At 41.2% G+C, this 23,646-nt stretch overlaps 1 protein-coding gene across 4 annotated transcripts in view; it reads left to right on the top strand.

Moving 5' to 3' along the window:
* LOC124054021 (liprin-beta-1-like) overlaps window positions 1-23,646 on the top strand; it is an 86,908-nt gene that overhangs the window by 44,382 nt on the left and 18,880 nt on the right. The window contains exon 1 of one of the 4 annotated variants that reach the window (XM_046379662.1): window positions 20,702-20,892. The exons of 2 other annotated variants lie outside the window; for them this stretch is intronic. The gene's annotated coding sequence lies outside the window, so the exon portion shown is untranslated. Of the gene's footprint in view, window positions 1-20,701; window positions 20,893-23,646 lie in introns of those variants that run through there. One more of the 4 variants, XM_046379661.1, reaches the window with a different exon arrangement.

Raw genomic sequence — 23,646 nt, 5'->3', positions numbered from 1 at the left:
GTGCTCTCTTAACTCCCTTTGTAGTCAAACCCACTGATGCTGCACCATCTGCGAAAGGAAACATTTTGACAGCCGTAAACAGTTATAAAGAATCGCTGGTGTTCAGTGTGAAGTTGAGAGGTCAAACATGCCTGGTGAGAATACATGAAGACACTTGGGTCAGCTTGAAGAGTGATTTGCATGTTTTGGTTCTAAATATCCCAGCCAAGCCCCCCCACCCCTCCACTTTTGCTCTTGTATGTCTGTGCTTCATTACTCCACATCTGCCCTAACCTTTAAATACAGATGCATTTGCTTCCCTCCCAGCTAGCAGGGTGGTTCTCCTGCTGCCTTAAAGGTTAATAGATTTCCCACCCCCCTTGTGCAGTGAAGCGCATCAGGATGGAAGTCATGGTCATGTCGTATGTGCATCACATTTGTCCATTTGAGACGAACAGTGAAAGCAGGATGACGTGTATTTGACAGGGATGCTATTGTGCCCTTCTCTTAGATTGACGCGTACATGCTTTTTAGATCTTTTGAAAGATTTATGTAAACAGTTTGACAGAATTCTCAAAAAAAGACTACACACAGGCAGACGCAGCCACACTAAATTTTGCTAAATGATATGCAAAATACTCACACATTTGCAGTTACAAAACAGTTGGAAGGAATTGTTGAGGAATTTAAACCCAAAGTCACTATCCAGCAGCTTCAGTACATTTTGTCTCTGAGCACCATGTTTCATAAAGAATGATCTTCAAACTCTTCACAAACACAAGCCGTGTTGTGGTTTTTGGCAGGGAGTGGTAGCCGTAATAGTTAGCAAACATGAAGAGGCTCCCACTGTTCACCCATACAGGCAGGAAAGACCGAGCCCACATGCCTGAGAGACAAGAGACAAAAGGGATTGAGCGATTGGAAAGGGCAAGGCGAGAAGCAATGGGGCAAATTGATTTCTCTCAGGAGGACAGCAGTGCTGATGATCATGCATCGTATGTTGCGTTACATAAGCATCTTGCCACAGCTGAAGGGACTGACAGAAGTAAACAAGGCATAATTGCAAATACGAGCAATCGGTAGTGACAGGGTCGGAGACGTGGGGCCACTGGAAACCAGGGGGAAAACCCTGCAGTGGAAAGTCACCAGGAAATCCAGTCGTTCTCCACAGTATGGCTGTCTCACATCGCTGAGGGCTTGTTAATGTGAGATGCCACATGGTGGACCAAAAAAAAATAAATAAAAGAAAGCCAACAACAAAGCATTACCAAAAGTCAGATTTAATGAATCCTACCAATAAGATGTCTGGGACTTTCATCATCATTATACTTCAGGCAGGAGAAGAAGCACAAACACCAGAGTGATGATAACGATGAAATCTTTAGCCATGCTAATGACTCTGAGGTTGTACTTAGACACAGCAGTGCTTTAGCTAAACGATGTTTACTAGGTATGCTTTTTCCAAGCAATCCATTTAACTGCCATTGAGACATGTCACTCAAAACCACAAATGTAAAATTCTGTGGTGGGGATGCGGTCCAGAAAATGTCCACTTTCCCTTAATGGCAGGCCTGGCCCTGACTCCTCCAATGAACTGAAGGCTTTCTATTATCATGTGATGAGTGTTCCAAAATGCTGTTCCCCAGCAGAACAGGAGGCATGTTAAGGTAAAGGAAAAGAAAAGTCCCCAGCTCTAATGGCATTGAGGGTCATATAGGCAAGGTCTATACAGACCAGTTGTTTTCTGTTTTTTGTGTTTGTTTCTGTTTTTTCATTTTATGTTGACAATCTCTTAATGTCCGAGCAGCAGTCAATGAATCGAATGTTCTGAGAAAAAAAAGGAAAAAGTTTGGTGTCTGTGGCTGCAGAAGGCTTGTTGTGTGCAGAAAAACTAAACAAAACAAAAAAAACAAAGAAATTCAGAACTGCTGCTTTCCCCAACTCTGCCAAACCCAACTTTAATTATAGTATTCATGCCAAACAGAGAAATAACCACAATAACAGCCATGCTAGGATTCTAGAGCGGTAGGAGGTACAGTTCTTCTTCTCTGTGCTCAGAAAGCTCGTGAATTATAACAACTGCTAAAGAAGATGAGGAAAAGACCATCATAGTAAAAATCTTCAAGAGAGACTGAACCTTTCATCTCCTACATGTGACATAATGTTTAAAATAAACAGTGATAGAGGATGGTGATTAATGTAGCAGGGATTTTGTTGCATTGCACTTAAAGCATTATCTCCAACATGCACAATTATAGGAAAAAAATGAATAAGATAAATGAATGAAATCTCCAGATTTTCAAGTCTCATTAATATCTCATTTAGAAAATGTCTTTGTAGTGTTGAAAGGTAGAAATCAGTTCTTTTGTATGGGAATTAGATCCTTTTGGTACCGTCACTTGTTGAGCTTGTTATACAGCAGAATGAGCATTGATTCATGTAAGTGCCAACTGCTCTGATGGGAATAATGCACTGTTCATTTCAACACAGCCAGAAACCCATTCATTAGCACTGGAGTAGTCCGAGCTGTCTGTGTTGATGGCATCGCTGATTAGTTTCTTAGCTCTGTACTTTCTTAACGTTGTGTTCAAGCTCATGAATCTGGAATAGTCCATTTAGCAAAGTCTTTTTATGTATTGTCAGGCAGGCGGGATTCACTGCCGCAAGACCAGCTCAAAGCCTGGCAGCAGACATTAGTGGTAAAGAGCCATTTAGTTTGTCAGCACTCTTCTTAAATGTTGTTAAATGTTTTTTCATACTTGTTCTGTTCTTCAAACAAATAAAATAATGTCACCAAATAAAAGAAGCTGTTACATGTTTCAGCACTGTACGGTGTTTTAAAAGATGTGGTTTTTTGCCAACAGGCATCTTACCAGCCGGTCTTTCAGGGAGTGACACTCATGTTGAAGGATGACACAAACATTTAGCATTCGCTGCTTTTGCAGGAAGCACAAGCTTGATTCCACAAATGTTGGGAATCTGCGTAAAAAATAAGTGTCGACCAAAGGACTCACCTGCTAGCTTTAAGGTCTGTGCAAGTGATTAGTCTCTTTTTTGCTGAGCGTATTCCAACATTAGAAACCCACATGCCTCTTGTGACCACAGAACAGGGCCTGTTATCATGGCAGGTTCAAGCTGAAGGTGAGCAGGAAATGTTCAGTGTTTGAGTAGGAAGCACTTTGAGTTGAGAGTCCATGCGTTGTTTCATTGTTAAAAACCGCCCGGCACATGAGTCACAATGCAGAACTGTTGAACACACTGCAGGGTTTTCCAGCAGTGACTGACATGTTTTAAACATTCTTGTTCTTATGTCACAAACATTCACATCACAGTTAACGGACCATTTGGCTGTGACAAATTTGGCAAGGAAGACGAGGAGCGAACCGCATCTCTGAGAGGCTTTTCTTGCTCATAATCAAAACTGCTCACTGAGCAGACAAGTCCCCATTGTGCCCGTGTGCAGCATGCCCTGCTTGATCCGTTTCGATTTACTCCTGGAAATTACTGTTTACCGCTCTATTTCACCTTTTAGAATTGCACCTTCGAATCTATTGGAAACCATATAAACAAGTACTAAAGAGAAGTATAATAAATAATTCCTCGTAAAGTCAGTCATTAGACACCCGTTCATTTTCATGTCGAAATGAAAAAGGTGGGATGCAAAATTGGGTCATTTGGAATTTAAAAAAAAATATACCCACAGACGATTAAATTAAGTCAGCTTTTAAATATCCAGCAAACTTGACTTCTACTCATTGTGAATACGTCGTAGACTTTTGTCCGTTGCAGAGGTATGTTGTTGGAATTGATATGTAGATTTATGTGTGTGTTTTCTCTTATGGCTGAAGCAGGTCTGGCCTCTGGCTGTATCTCTGACCTTTTAATACCATTTTGAGCAGCCCAGGACAATTTTTTCTTACTTTCTTTTTTTGTCTTTTTCTTTTTTTTAACAAAGTCTAGCCTGAAAACAAAAAGCAGTCCAGTAGTCTGTTTCATTAGGTTTTAGCCCTGTGGGCGCAGGTTGATCTCATGGTCAGGGCCCTCCAAAGGGTCACAAGATAAATCTGAGGGGTCATGAGATGATTGGTAGGAAGGAAATTTTGTATGCTTTTTGGCTTTTCTCTTAATTCTTACTTTTTTGTGAAATATGAAGGTTATTTGCTAGCTATTAGGCCTGAAACTGTTATTTAAATGAGACCTTCTGAGATGTTTAGAGGGGAAAGTAAAAAGTCTAAAGAAGTCAAACTGGAGTCTTGTGTAGAGAACAGTTTTATTGTTAGACAAATGTGTCTCGGCTTGTGGCCTTGATGATGTAGGTGCACCTGAAATGGTGGAAAAGCATGATGGAAATATGGTCTTTATGTCTGCTTCTTTAGTTTGAGGAAGGTTACAGTCTAATCATTGCTTTCATTGCACTTGCAAAATTTTCCTCAGGCAAGTGTAACAATATTTTGTCAATATTTTTAGCGTAAAACTGGTGGATGGAAATGCAATGACATCTGAAATGGCATCAGGCACAAAAGACTAGTCACAAGCCAAACTGGTTGGGAACCACTGGCTTTATCTTCAGCAATGCACAGTATTTTATAATCTTATGTGTGTTATATGTAATCAAACATTTTAATCAGCAAAAGTAACCACTAACTTTACTGGTCAGACTAATGTAGCGATGAAAATAGTACAATATCTCCCTCTGAAATTAAAAGAGTAAAAGGAGCAGAGGAAACGGAAACGCTCAAAACTTAATTTTAAAGGCAAAATGTGGCAGAAGAGCTGCCTCCTGTCCTTTGTTGTCTCCTGTCGGTTGGACTTTTGAGCAAATCACAGAGTGCTGCCAAGAGGTCCGAGCACACTGCCAATACAATTACTGGATGTCCTCTCCCTTTCCCTTTCTGTCCTTCCCAAATCCATTATGGCCTCCACCTCCCAAACCTTTCATCAGACCTGAGAGCACATTTTGACGGACACACGGCCAGTTGTCGAGCTAATCAAGAAGTCTGTGAGGTGCGATGCTCTCAGTGTGATGTTGAATCCGTGAACGGAAATAATGAGCCAAGTGCTGCCTGTAACCCACTGCTAATGCTGCACACCGCAGCCTTCTGTCCTTCCCTTCCAAGCATCAATGTCAGCAAACAAGAGCTCTCTTTTCCTGCAAGCAGTCTCACTCACAGTTTCTCCATCATTTCTGATTGCTAATGAAGTAGCTTCAGAGATTACTTAGTTGCCTGGGAAGCCCAATAAGCCTTTACATTATTGAGGTTAGGGGGTAATTGGAAGCAAACTGAAATATGACTGATTATATGCTGAGCCTTGGCACAATCCCATTAACTGAGGTGAGGTTTCCGTGTTGACATGTCTGAGACATCCTGTAGCTTTAGGTGAGATTTAAAGCTATATTTTTTTTTTTGCTATCACAGTTTGCACAAGAGAGAATCCCCGAATTTGCATTTGCATTACCTTTTAAACATTTTGTAGAAAATTTAACGTATCACTAAAGTGATGTTGCAAAGGTTTTCAGAAGGAGTCTTCTCTCAATAAGCATTTTAATAATAGTTTTAATTATTCACTTTCTTTTTTGTAGCATCTGTTGTTTGCTAAGATTCTTCAAAGGACTTGTGTTTTGAAACAGGTGGCCTCTTGTAAGCACAGGTGGAAACATTGTGATGTTATACAGTACGGCAAATGTCTTACTCAGGTGGTTGGAGCTTATCATTGGGCTGATAAAGTGTCTGACTTTGACAGCATGGACTTTCTGCTTCCCGGCTCCTATCAGTGTTGTTTTCTTTTACACATAATCAATGCAGCCATTAGCAATTTACAAGGTAATTGTGTTGTTGTGTTGAATCAGTAAGAGCTGAACAGCAGTATGTGGACAAGGATTAAGAATTGGCTTTTTTAGGGGAGTGGATAAATTATACTTTTGTAAATACTGGGGTGCAGTACTGGGAGGCGACCGTTGCCTTTCTAAACTTTTGTTCTGCAGTGCTGTGCCAAGTAACCCCCCTCAAAGTCCTTTGGGTGGGATTTGTTTATCTGTTTCTTCAACATTCCTTGTTGCTAATAGACTTGTTTCGCTTTATTTATTGGCATTGTTCATGAAATATGCATAGAATACAAGCGGTCTCTTTCATGGAGGGTTACTGGTTATGTTTTACCTTGGAATAGGTAATCTTTTTTTTTAATTATTTTCATTTTGCCTTTATTTTATTTGATGTCAGTAGAGCTACAGGCAGGAAGCACATGGATAGAAATCTGTGTACGTGCCAACATGTTGTGCCTGATCAGAAAATGCTTATATTGGAAAGAAATAACGAATGAACCAATTTTGTTGTTCAGAACATTAGTTCCTGAGAGAAGGCAAACAAATATAGTACAGGCAGCTGAATATAATGTACTGAAATCCTCTGAGTCAGGCAAGACGGACACAGAGTGCAGGAAAGTCTGTGGATCAGAAGTTACCGGTCGAGGAGCTTCTTCTTCACTTCTGCGTATGCTGGCGTGACTCACTGGAGTCAGACGCGTGCGAGACAACAGGAAATGGTGTGCCAGTGCTGAACTTTAAAGGTGTCTGTTGAATGTCCCTGGTATCAAAGTACAGGCTGTTGCTTTTCAGGCAGGACTCCCTCGCCTGCGACAGACACAGAGAGAGAGAGACTGGAGGAACAGGGGATCTGGTGATATTTTTCTCTGAGTCCTGTCCCTCGTGTTCACGTGTCGGTAACCGCACTGAGCCGACAGTAAATGTTAAAGGAATTATACTTAAAAAAATAAAAGTTCTCTCAAACAGCAGAAAATTCCACTAAATTGACGATTGACGTGAAGCAGCAAATCTCGCCGCACACAATGTTTTTTTTTATTTTTTATTTTTCATATACTATGCATGAACTGTGCAACTCTTGTTCACCCTTGGTGTATCTGAGCTCTCGCACTGAGCTGCTATAAAGGGAAGAGCCAAAGGGACCTTCAGCAGGCATTGACAGGCTGCCACCGAGCTGACGCAGTAAACCGGAGGCCCATCCTTTAAAGCGTTACTGAGTGAAAGTGTTGCTGACCTGCAGTCTGTGTCAGTTGCTGCTGCTGCTACCAGCTATTAATATAAAATGGAACGAGAGATGAGATGAATCAATGCCTCGACCTTCATCCATCAACAGCGTTTCAAAATATACCATCTCTCGGGAATCAGAGCGGTAAACAGGTGCTAATAGTGTTGTTTTTGTTGTTGTTGTGATGGAATTAAGAATATCATTATTAGTATTATTATTTCATGAAATATTAAATACTAATTTCATACATATAATCAAATAAGGATGTATTTAACGTTAAAAATGATATTTGTAGCACAAACACTTTAATCATTTATTATTGTATTCATGACTTTTCTTATCAGACACACCATGTTTCACCATGTTTTCCTCATGAGCAGGTTCAGGGTTTTGCTCAGCCTCTGGAGTTTTGTTGTTAGAGGTCAAAGGTCAGCCATCGCCTTCAGCCCAAGCTTCTGGCTACAAGTCAATTCAGGTCAAGTTTGTACAAGTGCAGTGGCAAACAATGCCAGCTTTTCACTTGATCACAGTGAAGGACTGTAATTGAAGACCTGTATTGCTTCCATTTTGTTAACATTTAAGTAGTTTTTCTTGTATTTGTCAGATGATGTTAGTGGGGAGTGAGGAGCTGCAGCATCCACAGAAATTTTGGTATTGGATTAGATGAGTCGTATGAGAGAGATTCAACCTCAAGTCTTTTGTTGTAAAATGCCAAGTCTAGAGTTGTGCTAGCGGCTGGCTAGGCTGTGCTTAGGTGCTCTGCGCTAAATGCTAACATCAATATACTAGAATTGAAGAGTTTAGCCGTCTGAAGAGAAATCAGCATCAACACGCGGTGGACAAAATTAAATAAAATTCACTGGGATTAAAGAAACTTTTTTTGTCCATTTGTGGTGTCTGGATTTAGAGTGAAGTGAAACTTCTGTCCTCACTCCTCTGTGTAGTATCTGTGCTTTGAAACAGAAACCAGGACTGTGTGGCCTACACTCGTTCTTACTGTGTCTGTTTGGAAGAAGCTTGTTACACTGAGCTTTATTTTGTGGGAGTAACTAACCCTCCAGCATCTGCTTGTCTGCCTGTGATGCCAGAATGGAAAAGTTTTAAAAGTTGATATCTGAGGTTAGCATGCGGGATAGCAATCGAAACAAGTCAGATTAATTTTAGCCCATAAGCAGATATAATGAGACATTATGGTTTCAACAGCAACTTTCAGTGGAACTGCTTTCTAAATAAAGAAACAACCGTCTCAGAAAGGAGAAGCTCCTGCTGAGTTTTCCTGTTTTGAGGCGCACTGTTGAAATTCCTTTCACGTCTTTCGTATTGTGGGAGAAATGGCAGCGGCAGTCAGTCGGCACAGATGTGCAGTGATGGTAATGCGAGGCTTAGCCACAAAGCAATACTCTCGACTTACTCTTGACACTCATCCAATGACACAAACCCTGACAGTGGCTGAAAGAACAGAGCTGTGAATACCTTCCAGAGGGCTACTGGGAATGGACAACTGGGATTAGACCTCTTACAATATCCCTGGTGGGCTGAGATTTGTGTTTGTGTGGCTCCACAAAGATATGTGACAAGTTTTACTTTTTGAACATTGCCGTAAAGCCCTTCAGAGAGAAATCTTTTCACTGTAACATTTAAATCGTGAACAGTCCACAACCGCCAGTACATTTAGCCTTATGGACCACCTTTCAAGTCCCGTCCACCTGAATGTTTGAAAGGAGTGATTCACAGCTCTACGGGAGAAAAGAAATGGCTCTTTTAAAAGAGAAGGTCTCATAACTTAAAATATCACACAGGCTACAAGAGGACATCAGCAGGAATCATGCAGCATTTCTTTCAACACAGCAGTCAGGTGTTCCTGAGCAGGAGCGAGCTGTCTAGACTACAGCTGACCTTTCTGTTGTGACCAACGTTTCGCTGGATTTCAAGGCCTTTTGCCTCTTTTTGCATAACGTAAACTGACTGGTTATAAACCTTGACCTTTTTTCTTTCACAAACAGCGTCGTGCTCTTCTAAATATGGACTTGTATGAATTTGTAACACAGCATGCACATTTTATCCTGTTTTCCACATTGTTTTCATCTTTGTCAGAAGATTTACCCAATTAACAATGCATTCAGTCATAATTATTTAATGAGGCTGTGCAGGAAACAAACTACTGTGTTTATTATCCAGCAGAAGATTGACGTCTCCCAGGTCCTTTGATATAAACCATCCTTATTGTGTTGCAGCAGCACAGCAGAAAGACCCCGAGGAACCTTTCCAAACTTCTGATCAGCGCACGACCGTGTTGGTCAGGTGGGGTTTTAGCACGACTGTTTGTCTTGTGATGTGAGTGTCAAACACCTCCGGTGCTCTGGTTGAAAAGCTCACGGTTGATCTTTTCCTGGCTCCAATCCAGCACCACCTGCCGAGTTTTCCTGAGGAGTTCAGGCTGTTCTCTCGTCCTGTCGTCAACAACATCAACAGACACACACACATGCACACACGCACGCAAGAAAAAAAAAAAAATCACAGATTTAAAGCTGCAGGTGAAGTTTTGAAGAAACTGCCCCCTCATGTTTGAGTTGATTCCAGTGAAGAAATCACGTAGCTGCAGGACATAGAAAGAGAAAAATGTAAATGGAAGAGCAGATGAAGGACAGAAAACAAACACAACCAGCTTTTATTTTTTAAGTGTTAGAAAAACAGCAAGTATAGAAGGGGTATGATTATGAGCCTCCTGTAATATGAGGGGTGATTGATGACTCCGTGGCCTCAGGTAGAATGACTTGAGTTACATGCCTCTTGTTCCATGCACATGTTCTTTCAGTGATGGTGCAGAAAATTTGAAGTTAATAACTTTTGTTGTATTTCTGTGTTGGATGATTAAAAAGTTAGCGCTGTCTGCGAAAATGAAGAACATCAACAACTCGGTAACACAAAGGAAGGTCAACACCCTCAGACTACTACGTCCCCCCGAAGAGGGAGAAGGAGCTCAGTGGTTGCCATTTTGACAATGATGATGACTTTATTGCTGCTGTGGGACACTTTCTTCTACAAAGACTTCTACAAAGAGGGGGCCCATTTGACCATGATGGAAAACCAAGTGTGCTAGGTTTTCTTAAACTGACTCTTCCTCATTAAGAACTCTTCAGTCGGCCCTCGTATGTTTCTCTTGTATCCCCGTTGGTTAGTTTCAGCTTGTGCCCAAAGTTTTGTTGGCGCAGCTTGTTTGTGTTTGGCAGGATTTAACAGACTGTTCCCATCAGTATGTGATGATGTAACAGTTTTTGACTGATGCACCTGCAGTCTGGCCACAGATTATTTTGGCCTCTTCAAACTCTGTTGTCTCATGTGGCTTTGAAAATTCAAATCAAAATCCTGACTAGCAACAGCTGCAGTGTTTGTCATTATGATTAAAGCACCAATCTGTAATGTGTTTGCTGGATTCCAGATTATACCTCTGTGGCGGAGCAGAGTCTATTCAAGACGAAACATATTTCATTCGGTCAAAGCTAATATTAGCTCTTTATCCCCTCTAGAAATAATGTAATATTATCTCAATGGGAGGCAGAGGTGGCGTTTACTGTACACACGGGCTTATCCCTCAGTCATTCTGAGAGAGCTTAGCCTGCAGGAGATATGGAACAGGATTACTAAAGCTGGGACTCGGAGGAACGCCCACACTTAACCAATTGTTTAAATCTGGGGATTTCGCAACACAACCATCAAGACTTTGCATTCAAACTGAGCCCTTGTAGGTCTGTTTTCTTACTTATGAGATATACAGAAAAAGAAAAAAGCAAATGCTCCCAAAAGAGACGAGAGTAGCATACATCTTCATTTCAAACAAAGCAAAACGGCATGATGACACATCCAGCAGACACATAGCAGCATTAGCATCCATTTTAAGTTGTTGTTGTGCTCACCTGATGAATGTAAGTCTCGCCTTAACTCTCGTTTTAAATCTGTTTCAATCTTCCTCAGCTCCTGTGGGAAATATCTGGCTCTTTAACTGTTTGACTTTCCTCGCCAGCTAATTGCTCAAACTTTGTCTGTTTGCTGTTTGGCGTTGGGCAGGTGGTGTTCTGGCGGTGTAACAGAGCTTGTTGCTCCGAACAGCTGTTTGCTGTGCGTGGACACGAGGCATTTGAGAATATAATTTGCAGTCCCTGAAATCAAATCCCTCAACAAAAATAGGCTAAACCTGCAAAGCTGATGTAGATATGATAACTCTCAGCGACTTTGTTACCTTGAGTGACTTCTTTTGCGATATGGAGTTAAGTATTTAGCCTCTCTTACTGGGTCTTTAGCTGCTAAATGCTCCCCTCTGTTCACCAGCTAGTATCCTATTGTTTCTGTGATTATCAGTGGAACAGGTGGTGTACATGTGCGTTGAAAAAACAAAAAAAAAAACCCCAAAAAACATCTGAAAGATGCTAAAACTTCACATGGTCATATTTTCATCCATTGTTAATGAAATATTGATTAGAGGAGCTATAAACTTTCTTGTTTTCATCGTCAGCCGTGAAGCTGCAGTCGCTTAAAGTATGTTACCTGTTAAATATCATTAGGGTGGGTGAGTTTTGAGGCCTCCATCCCAAAATGTGTAAACGTTGTACTGACCTTCAAGCACCTGTTCAAACTGTGTAATAACACACAAACACACACACACACACACAAAACATGAAGTGTCTGAAGTGTTGTTTGTAGGAGGACTGATCCTCCAGGACGACGCAGTAATGTGATCTTCTGTAGTCCAACAGACAGCAGACTGGAGGCTCAATATAAACATAATCACATTTATGACAGAAACTCGCCACATCTCATCAGTCAGCGGAGCGGAGAGAGGCTGGGTTCATCCGTTTTGTTGTCCATCCAGAGAGTGGAGTGGGGATATCACTTCATCCACTTCTAGCGTATTAAGCTACAGCTAATTGAATTAATTGGATAAGGCTTAAACTGCACTGAGAGTCTACTCTTCACATCGCCCACCCTCATGCTCATCTGTAATCACATCCTTCACACGTTTGAAGATTTTCACATTGCATTCTTACATAGTCTTCATAATAGTTTTTATTTTACTTCAGTCATTTCGGGTGTTTTATCTTGTTACAGACCTGTTCGAGGAGCCGGATTAAGGCAGATTCCTCGTATTTATCCTGCATATCCTTCACAGCTGCAGTGTTGTAGCCTGTAATTACTTCCTTTGCAGAACATGGAAGTAAATGGCAGAATTAAACATTTGCTTCGTGATCAGGAGCGATTACGGATGGGCACCCTGTGTGTGATTACTGTTCAGGCTAAATCCCACACCCTTGTGACACAGTCTCTGACAACGTCAGACATCTTGATTCATGAATCTGGTCCAAATCCATTATTCACACAGTATGATGTGGGTGTTGTTATACTGTTATCAGTGTACTGAATGGGAAGAAAAAGAGCGTGTGGGGAAAATAGCACTGAGCATATGTACCTTTTGATTGGTGTTTCTTACTCGGAGAGACAAGACGTTTGTTTACCTTCTAAGCTGAGTTTAAACATCAAACTTCACCGAGACGGTTTTATTAGATGCCAAATCAAGGAGATGCTTTGGCAAGAGAGAATTTCAGTGAAGCCTCAGAGTGAAGGCCGATACGCTGCATCTGTACAAGGGAAAGCATTGAAACGCACATCAGACAAAGTGTGTGTCAGTCTGAGAAACTCCTGAATGGTGAAACAACCGTCGGGATTACGTGCAGTCTTTATCATCAGAATCAGCTGAAGATCTGCTGTTTAAAAAAAGAAGCAGAGAAAACTTAAATATGTTATTACATCAGAAAGTCATCTTATTAAAGACTGTTTTCCTCCATAGATCGCACTGATGAAACTAACACAGTAAAGACACACACATCAGACTCTGCGCTGCCTACAAATGGCTGTTCTTCAAGTCTGTTGAAACAGTGCTCATCAGCCTCCGAAATTTTGCTCAGCTTTGCTTGCCAAGAAGCAACAACCAAACATCTTTTATCTGTCTCCTTCCAGGTTATGTTTTTTAACGAGAGACAGAGCGATAAAAGCTTCCGCGCAGAAGCAAACAAAAGGGCCTTTGAATGCTGCATATTTAGCTCGAGCACAAAAGGACGCAGTTTAACAGATGAATCATTTGCCTGTGTGCTGTTTGATTAAATACAGTTGGCCCGGCTTTTCGAACCGACACAGTGTCATGGAGAATTGCGTCAGTTCAGAAGCAATTGCCAAAATATGCTCATCTGCTGGTTTTTGTATTGGAATGATCAACAGGCTGGAATATGTTCAGGTCACTGCGGTGTGTAATGTGCCTCCTATGGCACAGCGTGTCCTGTCTACCTGACTGAGAGTTACAAACGTGTGTGTGCATGTGTGTGCGCGTGTGTGTGTGTGTGTTGAGCCGATAGCAGAGATGAGCTCGGTCTGCTGCAGCCTGTTGCTAGGTTTCCCTGTGCTCTACCTGGCAGAAGATAAACCAAGCACATGCTTTTGTCTCAGGAAACTGCCTAATTTAGTCAGTGACTGCATCAGGTACACAAATAAACAGTAGTCTGCTTGGTGTTGTGAAATAAAATAATAGAAGTCACATGTGTTTTACTTCAAGCTTTGGCTAAATCGTTCTCATTGACCTGGTCTGTTTCTGTCAGTTACAAATCAGAAGGTAACTAATCCTCAGATTCTGTGTGTGTCAAAACAGCGTTTTGTTTACTTGTTTACTTGTTGTAGAACAACAGGAGTGGTGTATAAAATTAGCTGTCAGAGCTGGTATGTGAGCTTTTGAAGGTCATGAACTGTCACGCTTTACAAAAAGTTATACAGAAGACAGAACAACATAAAAAAATAAATAGAAAAGAAAAAACAGCCATTGATAATGTTTAGCTTCGGTAATGGGGACTGATGGATGGTCAACAGGGATTGGTGGAGGCGATCAGTGTCGCGGCAGTCCCGGCTTCATGCTGTGATCTGGATATGACTGCTTAGCGAAGAGAAATCATGTAACACACGAGCAGCTAAATGAGAAAGACTTTCTGGGTACTTCAGGTGGGGTTCATTTCTCAAACCAGCATGCAGTCCTTCAGACTGTGTGCATACAGTGTTGGGCATGACTCTGACTTAATCATAGATACAGTACACGAAACCAATGGCACATGAACATATGCATCCTCCCACATGCATCTGTTGTTGTTATTATCATGAAGTTACAGTTTTGTATGGAAGACTTTAATGGGAATCTTTCTTACCTAGTGTGTATTTTTTTTACATTTGGCAAATGTACACCTTTTTATCAAGCTTTTTACTTTCAATAATGAAAATTCTATTAAAATTCTGTCTGACTAAGTTTGGAGGAGTTTCAAGTTTATATAAGTATGCGGATCTCCACGAGCTCCGTCGTCACAACAGCTACTCTTCCTTGCCTAAAAAAGGATGACAAATTAATTAAAAGCAGAGGAGTGTTGACTTCAAAGGACTCCCCCACCAATTTCACACATGCAGATTAGAAACAGTGTACAATTCAGCCAGTGAAAATGGTCGTGTAATGTCTTGTGTGGCGGTCGAGGAGAGTTCGTCACTTCGGAGAAAATAACCCTGAAGACTGTACAGTTTTCTCACAATTCACTGTGAAATTGTAGTGATGAGTTTAAAAGATATGGGCTTTTTTCAGGCAGGCAGGCAGGCAGGCAGGCAGGCAGAGTTGGTTGTAATAATCTGCACTGTGTTGATGCTCATTTTGAATTCTGGTATTTCTCTACCTGGCTGTTATTTTCATATTTTTGTCCATCAGTCCTGTTAGTCAACATTTTACTCAGAGCTGTAGTTTTTTCTATTTTCTTCTTCTTTGGTCTCTCTTCATCTTAAATCCAGAGAAAGTCATTGCCGCGTTTTAGCGCAGTTTGTGGTCCAGCTCTTTGAGCCACTTTGCGTTGCCGTGGCTTCTGTCCACATCTGAGTGCAACTTTTCAATTGGCTCTCCACAGGGCAGCCGCAACTTTATTATTAGCCTCCTGACACCCGGGGAATAATTATGGGATGTCAGGAGGTTCTACGTGGCTGATGGACAAAGCTGTTTGTGGTGTGTTCTTTTCTTTATTAGTACAACTTGCACTTAAGAGGCAGAAAGGACGACGTCTTGTGCGACATGCAGGACTGAACGACTCTTTTCAGCAGCCTAGGAATAGAAATGCAGAGCTCCATGCCTGCAGTCAGTGGTGACGGTTGCTAGTGTCTTGTCACAGTATGTAAATCAGTTGTCACATGGGATTAGCCGTGTATATCCCACTTGCTCTTTGTGCAACTCCATACAGACGACATGTAATGCACGCCAGATGAATGTGCAATGTGCAGAGAGAGGAACAGTCACCAAACAAACAAATCAACTGCTGAATTCGGTAACGCGCGATGAGATTCCTTGCAGATGAGTGAGGAAAGTGAGCAGCAATGATGCTTTCAAGCGTCCCGATGAATACAACTTTACCAAGTTGGCGTACATTATTTGAATGGATGGGTCTGAACCTGTCACTGAGGATTCCTTGGGGATCCTGCCAGCTGAGCTCTCATCTCATTAATTATCGCTCTGTCAGGTGTGTTACATAGAAAATAAAGGCATATCAAAGGAATGTGATCTCCCGGCCCTCATCAGCAGCGAGCTGAATGATGAAATAAAACCGTCTCAGCGTCTCTTCTCTCAGCTAATGAAGGGATCACTCATCCTTTCAAAATTGATCTCGGGGAAAATCCTGCGGGCTTGACAAGGAGGGGTGTTTGAATCACGCTTCAGCTGCTCTTTACCTTCAGCACGATCATTTAACACGTCTGATTCTCTTCAGACTGAAAGAGGCTCCTTTGACTGGAGTTTTATTATTTCATCACAAAATCAGTCTTGTGATTATCTTCTGTTTATAAGTAAAACTTCAACACCAATCGTCTGTGACATTAAACCGCTTCTTAGGCACACTCGTGGGATATCTCAGGATGAAAAACTAAGATGCTCACCATAGTGAACATCTCCAGTATGTTAAATGAATTGTTTGACATGCTGATGATGATAAAAAATTTACATCATATGAACATTAAAAAATCTACATAATTTCTGCTTTCCACAGAGCCAGGCTCGCTGGTTCTGCCTTTTTCCCAGTCTTTGTGCTAAGCTAAGCTAAGCTAACCACCTGCTGGCACTAGTTTCACATTTACAGAACATGGATGAGAGCTGCATCGATCTGCTCATCTAACTGTGGGAAAGCAAATGGATGAATTGCACTGCATTTACCAACTGTTTGTTAAAGTTTAAAGTAATTAAAGTGACATATTTTGTCATTGGAGGGAACTCACTCCAACGAAATTTGTTCTCTGCATTTAACCCACCCAAGTGACGTGCACACACACACAGCAAACCCGGGGCAGTGGGCGACCGCGTGCAGCGCCCGGGGAGCAGTGGGGGTTAGGTACCTTGCTCAAGGGTACCTCAGCCATGGACACCGGTACGGGGAATCGAACCAGCGATCCACCGGTTACGGGTCCGACACCCTAACCGCTGATCCACGACTGCCCCATATCACTGTTAGCATGTTGCCATGATGTTAGCATTTAGCTTACTGCACCAAATAGAGCCTCCTACAGCCACGACACCCAGTCTCATTTGTGAGTTTCTGCTGCACCAGCATTAATACAGTATGTGCTGGAGCCCACGTGGTCTTCAGTAAACACAAACAGGCTCAGCTACATTGGCTGCATAAAAACTAAATTGCAGAGTGGGGATTTAAACTAAATTGTGTGAAGAGTCATAAGCTGTTAAAAGTGAATTACCTGTGTTCAAAGCTTTGGAATTTAAAGCGGTTTTAAACTGTTTGTTGTCTGCAACAAGGTTTGACAGTAAATAGTTGTTATTTCTTTCAATTTTCCTCCAGGGAGAAAAGGCAGGTCCTGCAGTAGAAATAATATGTAAGGCACATAAAAGGAGAGCGAGAGCTGCAGCAAAAGCCAGCAACAAGGAGGTGCAAGAGGCAATTATGAAAGGAGTAAAATCTGTATGTTCAGTGCGTGTCCTCGTGCATTCCTTTCAGGCTCAAGCATCCATTGAGCTTTTCCAGTTGTTAGACTTGCCACTCTTGCTGATAATAACAGCACAACGAAGGGTCACATACAGATTGGCCCCTCTCCAGCTGTCCTCCATAAACCTTCATCTTGGTGCTCTGGATGTTGTGCATTTGACATTTAGCCAAACAAAATGTCTGTGGAAAAATGGCCAAAACCGATGATTGTTTTCAGTATTTTGATTGCCTATTGATTGTCAGACACTGTAGATGTTTTCTTCCATAGCTCCTACACCACTGCAGCTACAGGGGGAAAAAAAGCCCAATGTGAGATCCACTTTGTACAACAACTCACCATGTGGAGGATTCAGTGCAGCTTTTAAGACTGGCAGGTGACTCAGATATGAATCATGATTTCTATTTGCACTGCAGGATGCTTCTGTAACCTGAGTGCTTCCACCTCCATTAATGTGCAACAACTGGAGCACTTGACCTCAACCACAACCAGAGCAACTTGACATCATTTCAGCCATGTTGGCTTTGAGTTGCCTGTGGCTCTCTCACCACGCAAAGCGGGTTGTGTGTTGTGCGATATCGGATTTGCATAAAATATTGTGATGGATGTTTATATTGTTGTCACATTGATATACTTTTACTTCTGTACTTATTATATGAATGTGTATTAGATATTAATTACTGCAGATTTGGGCACACTGACTGCCCATCCTCATTAGGAACATCATCTAATTCATAAATAAACTAATACATTTAAACACAAGGCTGCTGAAGCCACTACAGTCACCATTGCTGCATAATGTTATACTTTGGGACATTGTCTCCAGAGATTTTGCTAGATAGGCAAAACACTTCATGGAGCCAGAGTGACAGTCGGCTACAAAGTTAAAGCTTTTAGAATCAGAATCAGAATTCCTTTATTTATCCCCAAGGGGAAATTGCTCTTTGTACAGACATCTGCATCTGCATCTGTACCATATATACACTGTATATATAAAGGTATGTGTCTCTGTCACAGTGCAGAGTTTAACAGATTGACGGCAGGAATGATTTCCTGTGTCGCTCTGTGGTGCATCGTGGGAGTCAGAGTCTGTTGCTGAACGAGCTCCTGCAGCCGATCAGCACATTGTGGAGAGGGTGAGAGGGAAAGTCCAGTATCGTCCTTATTTTGGCCAACATCCTCCTCTCAGACACCACTGTCAGAGAGTCCAGTTCTTCTCCCACAACATGGCTGGCCTTCTTAATGAGACTCTATTGAGTCTGTTAGTGTCCCTCACCCTCAGGCAGCTGCCCCAGCAGGCAACAGCGTATTAGTACCATAATTTCTCTTAAAATCAGAGAGTAATGTGTCATAATTCAAATCAGCTGCAGCAGTTGTTCAGGATTTCATCAACAATGAGTGGCGTACTCGAAAAATCATAAAAGACTGAAGGGTGTTGAAAAAAAGTACTAATTGCTTTTACTGCTGTGATTGTTCGATGATGAGGTGCAGAGGGACACTTTGGCCTCAGACCAAGGCTCAGGGGAATAAGCTTCATGGGAGTCATTTGTGAGACCAGCTAGCATATACTGTAGTTTATATCATCTGACACACTGACACAAGGTGTATTATCAGAAAGGCACTGAGGCTTCATTGCCGTCACTGTAAAATTTCTTTATGTTTACTTCACACAACCAGTTGGGTTCCAGGAGAGAGAAAAAAATCAAACTGTACATCCTCAGTTTTATATTTTTCAAGTCCCAGGAAGATTCGGAAACACAGAATTACTTTGTTCTGACTTACAGCGATGACCGTCAGTATGAGGATGATCTTCAGGAACTGACTAAATACTTCAGCTGACTTCCTCTTTGTCACTCCTCTGTCGTTACGCATCGTGTTGATCTTCAGACGCAGCCAAGGAGCGAATATATGAAAGAGAGTCACATTTCAATATGGAATACAGATAAAAATGTGTTCAGGATGTCAGATGTCATGTAAAAAAACAAGAAAAGAACAGAGAGGAAACATGATTCTGTGCTACACTTAAGAGAAGATATATTTTTATATAAATCACTAGTTTCTTCTCAGTGAGGCCATGCAGTTTAAGCTTGCTGTCATTAAATCAAGCACCATCATGCGTTATGTCCACATGCTCTCCAGACTACAGTCGGAGTCGGAGACGGTTTTTCTTCAGCTTCAAGGACACGCTGTTACATCATGTCTACAGTACATTAACTTCATGAGGCAACTTACTGCGTTCCTCATGTGTCCATGTGAGAAAACCTCTGACTCCACCTGCTGGTCAACTCCACTGAGGGAGGACACAGAGACTGTGAGAGGAAGTATTTGTTATTTGTTCACCAGCAACAGCTGATTATTCTGAAGTGGGCTGGAAATGAATGTGACCTTATCCTGCTAATGACAGAGCTTTTAATTTGTACTTAGTGGAATGTGATTTTCTCTTGCTTTGCTCCAATTTACTTTATTCAGTTGAAAGTAGGGGAATTTTTACTGTTCTGGCCGGCTAATGTGGATATTAACTATTTTATAAACTGCTGAATAATTCACCAATAATCTACAAGAATCCTGTACTTCTTTTTGAAAAGACGTGGAGTGGAACTTAAAAAAGTAGCAGTAACAACTGTTGAAATAGAAATACTTGTGTAAAGTACAGGTACCCGGGTACCTGTACTTATAGCTGTGTTAGGCTGACCATACAAGGTTAATTGTGTAAATGTCCTTTCCAGTACTGAGTTAAACTCATGTTACACGAGCTAAGACAGTTCATTTAAAGTCTTAAAAAGCACATGCACAAGCTTTCCTCCATTTTTTCCTGCTTCCTTTTCATGTTAGCAACACTTAGTTTTCTAAATAATGCCGAAGAGGCCCTGAATGAAAAATGAGGTCTGAGACGATTAGGATGTAGCTGCGCCTACAGTGTCGGACAAACGAGATCAATGCAGCGTTACAGAAGCTGATTTCGGGCTTTAAAGGAAACACTGACGCTGTTTCCTTCTGTTTATCCTCGTAATCGTTTAACTTAGCGATTATTTAAATGGAAGCCCGATGGTTATGATTGTGAAAAATCACTGCTGCTGAGTTTAATTGGTATATTGCAAACTTTTTGGTACTATCTAAAGACAGTTTCTGTGCAGCAGAAAACTCTCACGTGTCCAGTACTTTTGGGTTTTAGGCGATCTTTCTTAGGGGTTTGTTGACATGTTTTTTTTAAACAGCGCTAAATGAAAACGTTTCCATTATTTGCACACGTGTTGGCTACAGAAGATAATTAGCTTCTCGTTTTTTCGTTGTTTTTTTTTTCGTGCGTTAACGCATGCGCATCGTAAAGTCCGTGGAATAACGTATTCTTTCCGTTACGAACTTTCAAAATCGTGCGTCTTAATATAACTGTAGAATGCTCAGTTTTACTTATGGACTTATTTAAGGTTGTGGTCATTTTAACCGATTTGCTTACTGTTGAGTTGTTAAATCTACAGCTCTTCGTTAAGTTCTGTAAAATCGTCATATGTTTGTGTCTCCCGTGATAAACAGGTAACACCAAAAAGCAAACTGTATATGAGCTCAGGAAAACTAGTGTTTACCACAACCAACAATTGACGGAGTTCACATTTATTTTGAAGGCGTCACTTCCGGGCTCTTCCTTCCTGTATGTTCAACTTGACGCCGCCCGGAATGGCTATTTTAGGTGGGATGAAAAAGTTGAGTTCGGACCGAAATTCAATGGGAAGGTGAACGCCAGCCATGAAGCTTCTGTGAAAAGTGCCGAGAGTGTTTGGAGTAAAGCTGCTGGAGTCTGTGGGATCCCTTCTTTAGCATTTCTCGGTCGAAAAGTGTAAGTTCGCCGAAGTTTAAATGAACTTTCGGAAGAGAGTTAGTTTTAACGGTTTGTTTATCCTTTAGCTTCATTGGACCGCTAACCTAATTGTGTTAAAACTTAAGACGCGTTTTTTCCCTGTGGTGCTTCTTTTAATTGGACGTAACTTAGCTGGATATAAAGGGTTTGTGTTAGCTAACGTACCAGAGTTTAGCTTTCTTTCCTTTAATGTCAGTATTTTGAATATCTAATACTTCGTTTTTTTTCCTATGGATACTTGCAGTAATCACAGTGGCGTTATCTGTGTTAACTATAAGGTTTAGTTTTTGTGTTTCGTTGCTTAATTTTCTTATTTTGGTATCAGAAGGAATGCCAATAGCTACTACTTTTGGACTTACAGCACTGTTGTGATATTTCATTACTGTTTTATTGTATGGTTCATGTCTGTATCAGTATACTACATAAAGGCAAATAGTTGCCCCACTAGTGTTTAGATTCCACATGAACAAAAATACTCATCTAAAACCAGTTAATTAGCATTATATACCGTCCATAGAGAAGAACAAATAAAAATCTAAGAGAGAACATAATATATCCTCAGGTTTGGTACTTTTTGGGGTATAGCTAGATGAATTATGTTAGGTTTGTATGCCTGATTTATGCATCACATGTCCATTAATGCACAAGCCAAATTATGAATCACTGCAGCGTACCACCAGTCAGATTCAGTTTAACCCCCACTCCATTTACTGTAGGAAAGGCAGGATCAGCCAACGCAAAGCCAGCAGTTTAAAGCTGCTTCTTGTCCAGTGTCAGCTTCTTTTATTATCAGTGACAGACTTCTGCAGCCTTTGTTTGGGTAAACCTCTGTAGCGTACAGCTGCTCAGGAAGAAACGCGTCCCTCCTGAGGTGCTGCATGACCTGCTGGCAGCCCTCCTCTCTGCATACGTCTGACGTTGTCTTGTCTTCCGGGCAGCACTGAAAGCATAACAAAGGATTTCATTTCCTTCTCTGACAATAACCATATTTTTATCCCGTCACACTCGCACACCGCTAACGGTTGGCTGCTCAGATAATCCGTGCGGTTGCACACTTGCTTGCACTGTCATATCAGATGTTACAGTGGTAGAACTACCATAATAACACACCTTTTCATATTGCCCACTGATTGTTTAATGCACAAGTAAATAGATCTAATCTCCTCAAACCAATCGTCTTGTTTCAGCTTTCAGCAGGGAGTTGTTTGTTAGCTACAGAGGAGACAAAGTCCACAGTTTGGCCCACGTCTGTATTAACAGCTAACTTGACCAGCAGTAAATTCAACAGAACAAAGACCCCAATGTTTTCTACCTTTTACATTTTTATCTTTCTTGAAGCCACGTGTCAAGAAAATTGACGAAGGCCTTCATATCTCAGCAACCTTTTTCTTGACATTTGCATTCTTGGTACGGTACTCTTGTGGTGTCTTTTGAAAGACTTTTGAGCTGCGTTCTATACTAGGATGTTTACAAGCTTCTGAAATTGAATTAAAATCTGAAATATTTGTCTTGCATGATTAAAGGCCTAGCTTGATATTAGAGACATGTGGTTTTGGGGGATTTAAGCCTTGAGTTTTGTTAGTGCAGTCAGTGCTGAGATTGCTGGGAAATGGCAGTTAATGAGTAAAAGGAAGACGTTTCTCCAGAATGTGCCAGGAAACGCTTCCTGACAGGACTGAGTGACGGTCTTCCTGAGTGTGGGGATACCTCAGTTTGAACACTCTGCAGTGTTCTGCTTAACTTCTGAGTCCAAGTTTAGAACAGCAATTGTGAAATAAGACTTCATACTTAGAAAGGGCTGCTTCTGCACTAAGACCATGATAACAAAAGCAACGAAAGACAGTTTTTCTTGGCTTGCAGTGATCTCTTAGTCAGTTCCTCCTGCCTCTTTCCACAATCCTCTTTATTTTTTCCACTCCAATTTGATTTCTGACTGTGATGAAGTTCGGGCCACATGGAAAAACTGCAATAACTTGGGATCACTGTCGCAGCACTATCATGTGAGTCTCTGAAAGACAAAGAGTTGTTTGTGCAGAAATAAAGCACAAGTTTAAAGCCTGCGCTGTCGTTTCTATCAAAACACTCTGACCTCACAGCAGCCTAAACTAAAAAAACAACTGACCATCTCTGAGATGGGAGTGTAAACACAAAGGCAGGGTGTTTGGTGGTTGGATTGCACATGGGATTGACTTCCACGAGGCCATGTCACGCTTCATGTCCACGTTACCTCTTCAGGCTCTGCTTTAACTATCACTGCTGTACTGTGGCTAGTCACAATAAGTTAGATGATTCTCCGATTTGTAGTTTTCTTGTTCTAGATTCTACAGTATGAGAATTTGCAGATGTAGAAGTGCGAGTATTGTTTTGAACTATTTAAAAAGGGCAGACGATGACCTATATACAGCATGGTTTGTAGAGCTGCGATTAGTAACTGATTGATTAGTCAAATGGAAAAAAAGATAATTGATTTAAGTTAAATTGATTTAGACAAGACATGATAAATCTCTATTTTGTGTGTGTATATATATCCTGGTTATCATATGCATGAATTTGGAGGTTTTTACACTGTTGGTTAGACGAAACATGACAGACGTTTTTCAGTGTTTTCTGATATTTTATATACCAAACTATCAACTGTTTAGTTGAGAAAATATTCATTTGTTACTTGCAGCACCAGTGGTTTGTTAGTAGTACTGATCACTGAGAAGATGGTATCATCACCTTCACTATGTG

This window comes from Scatophagus argus, chromosome 22, assembly GCF_020382885.2.
Source record: "Scatophagus argus isolate fScaArg1 chromosome 22, fScaArg1.pri, whole genome shotgun sequence".
Lineage (NCBI taxonomy): Eukaryota > Metazoa > Chordata > Actinopteri > Scatophagidae > Scatophagus > Scatophagus argus.
The sequence above is the reverse complement of the archived record's forward strand: the minus strand, read 5'-3'. Positions and strand labels throughout refer to the sequence as shown.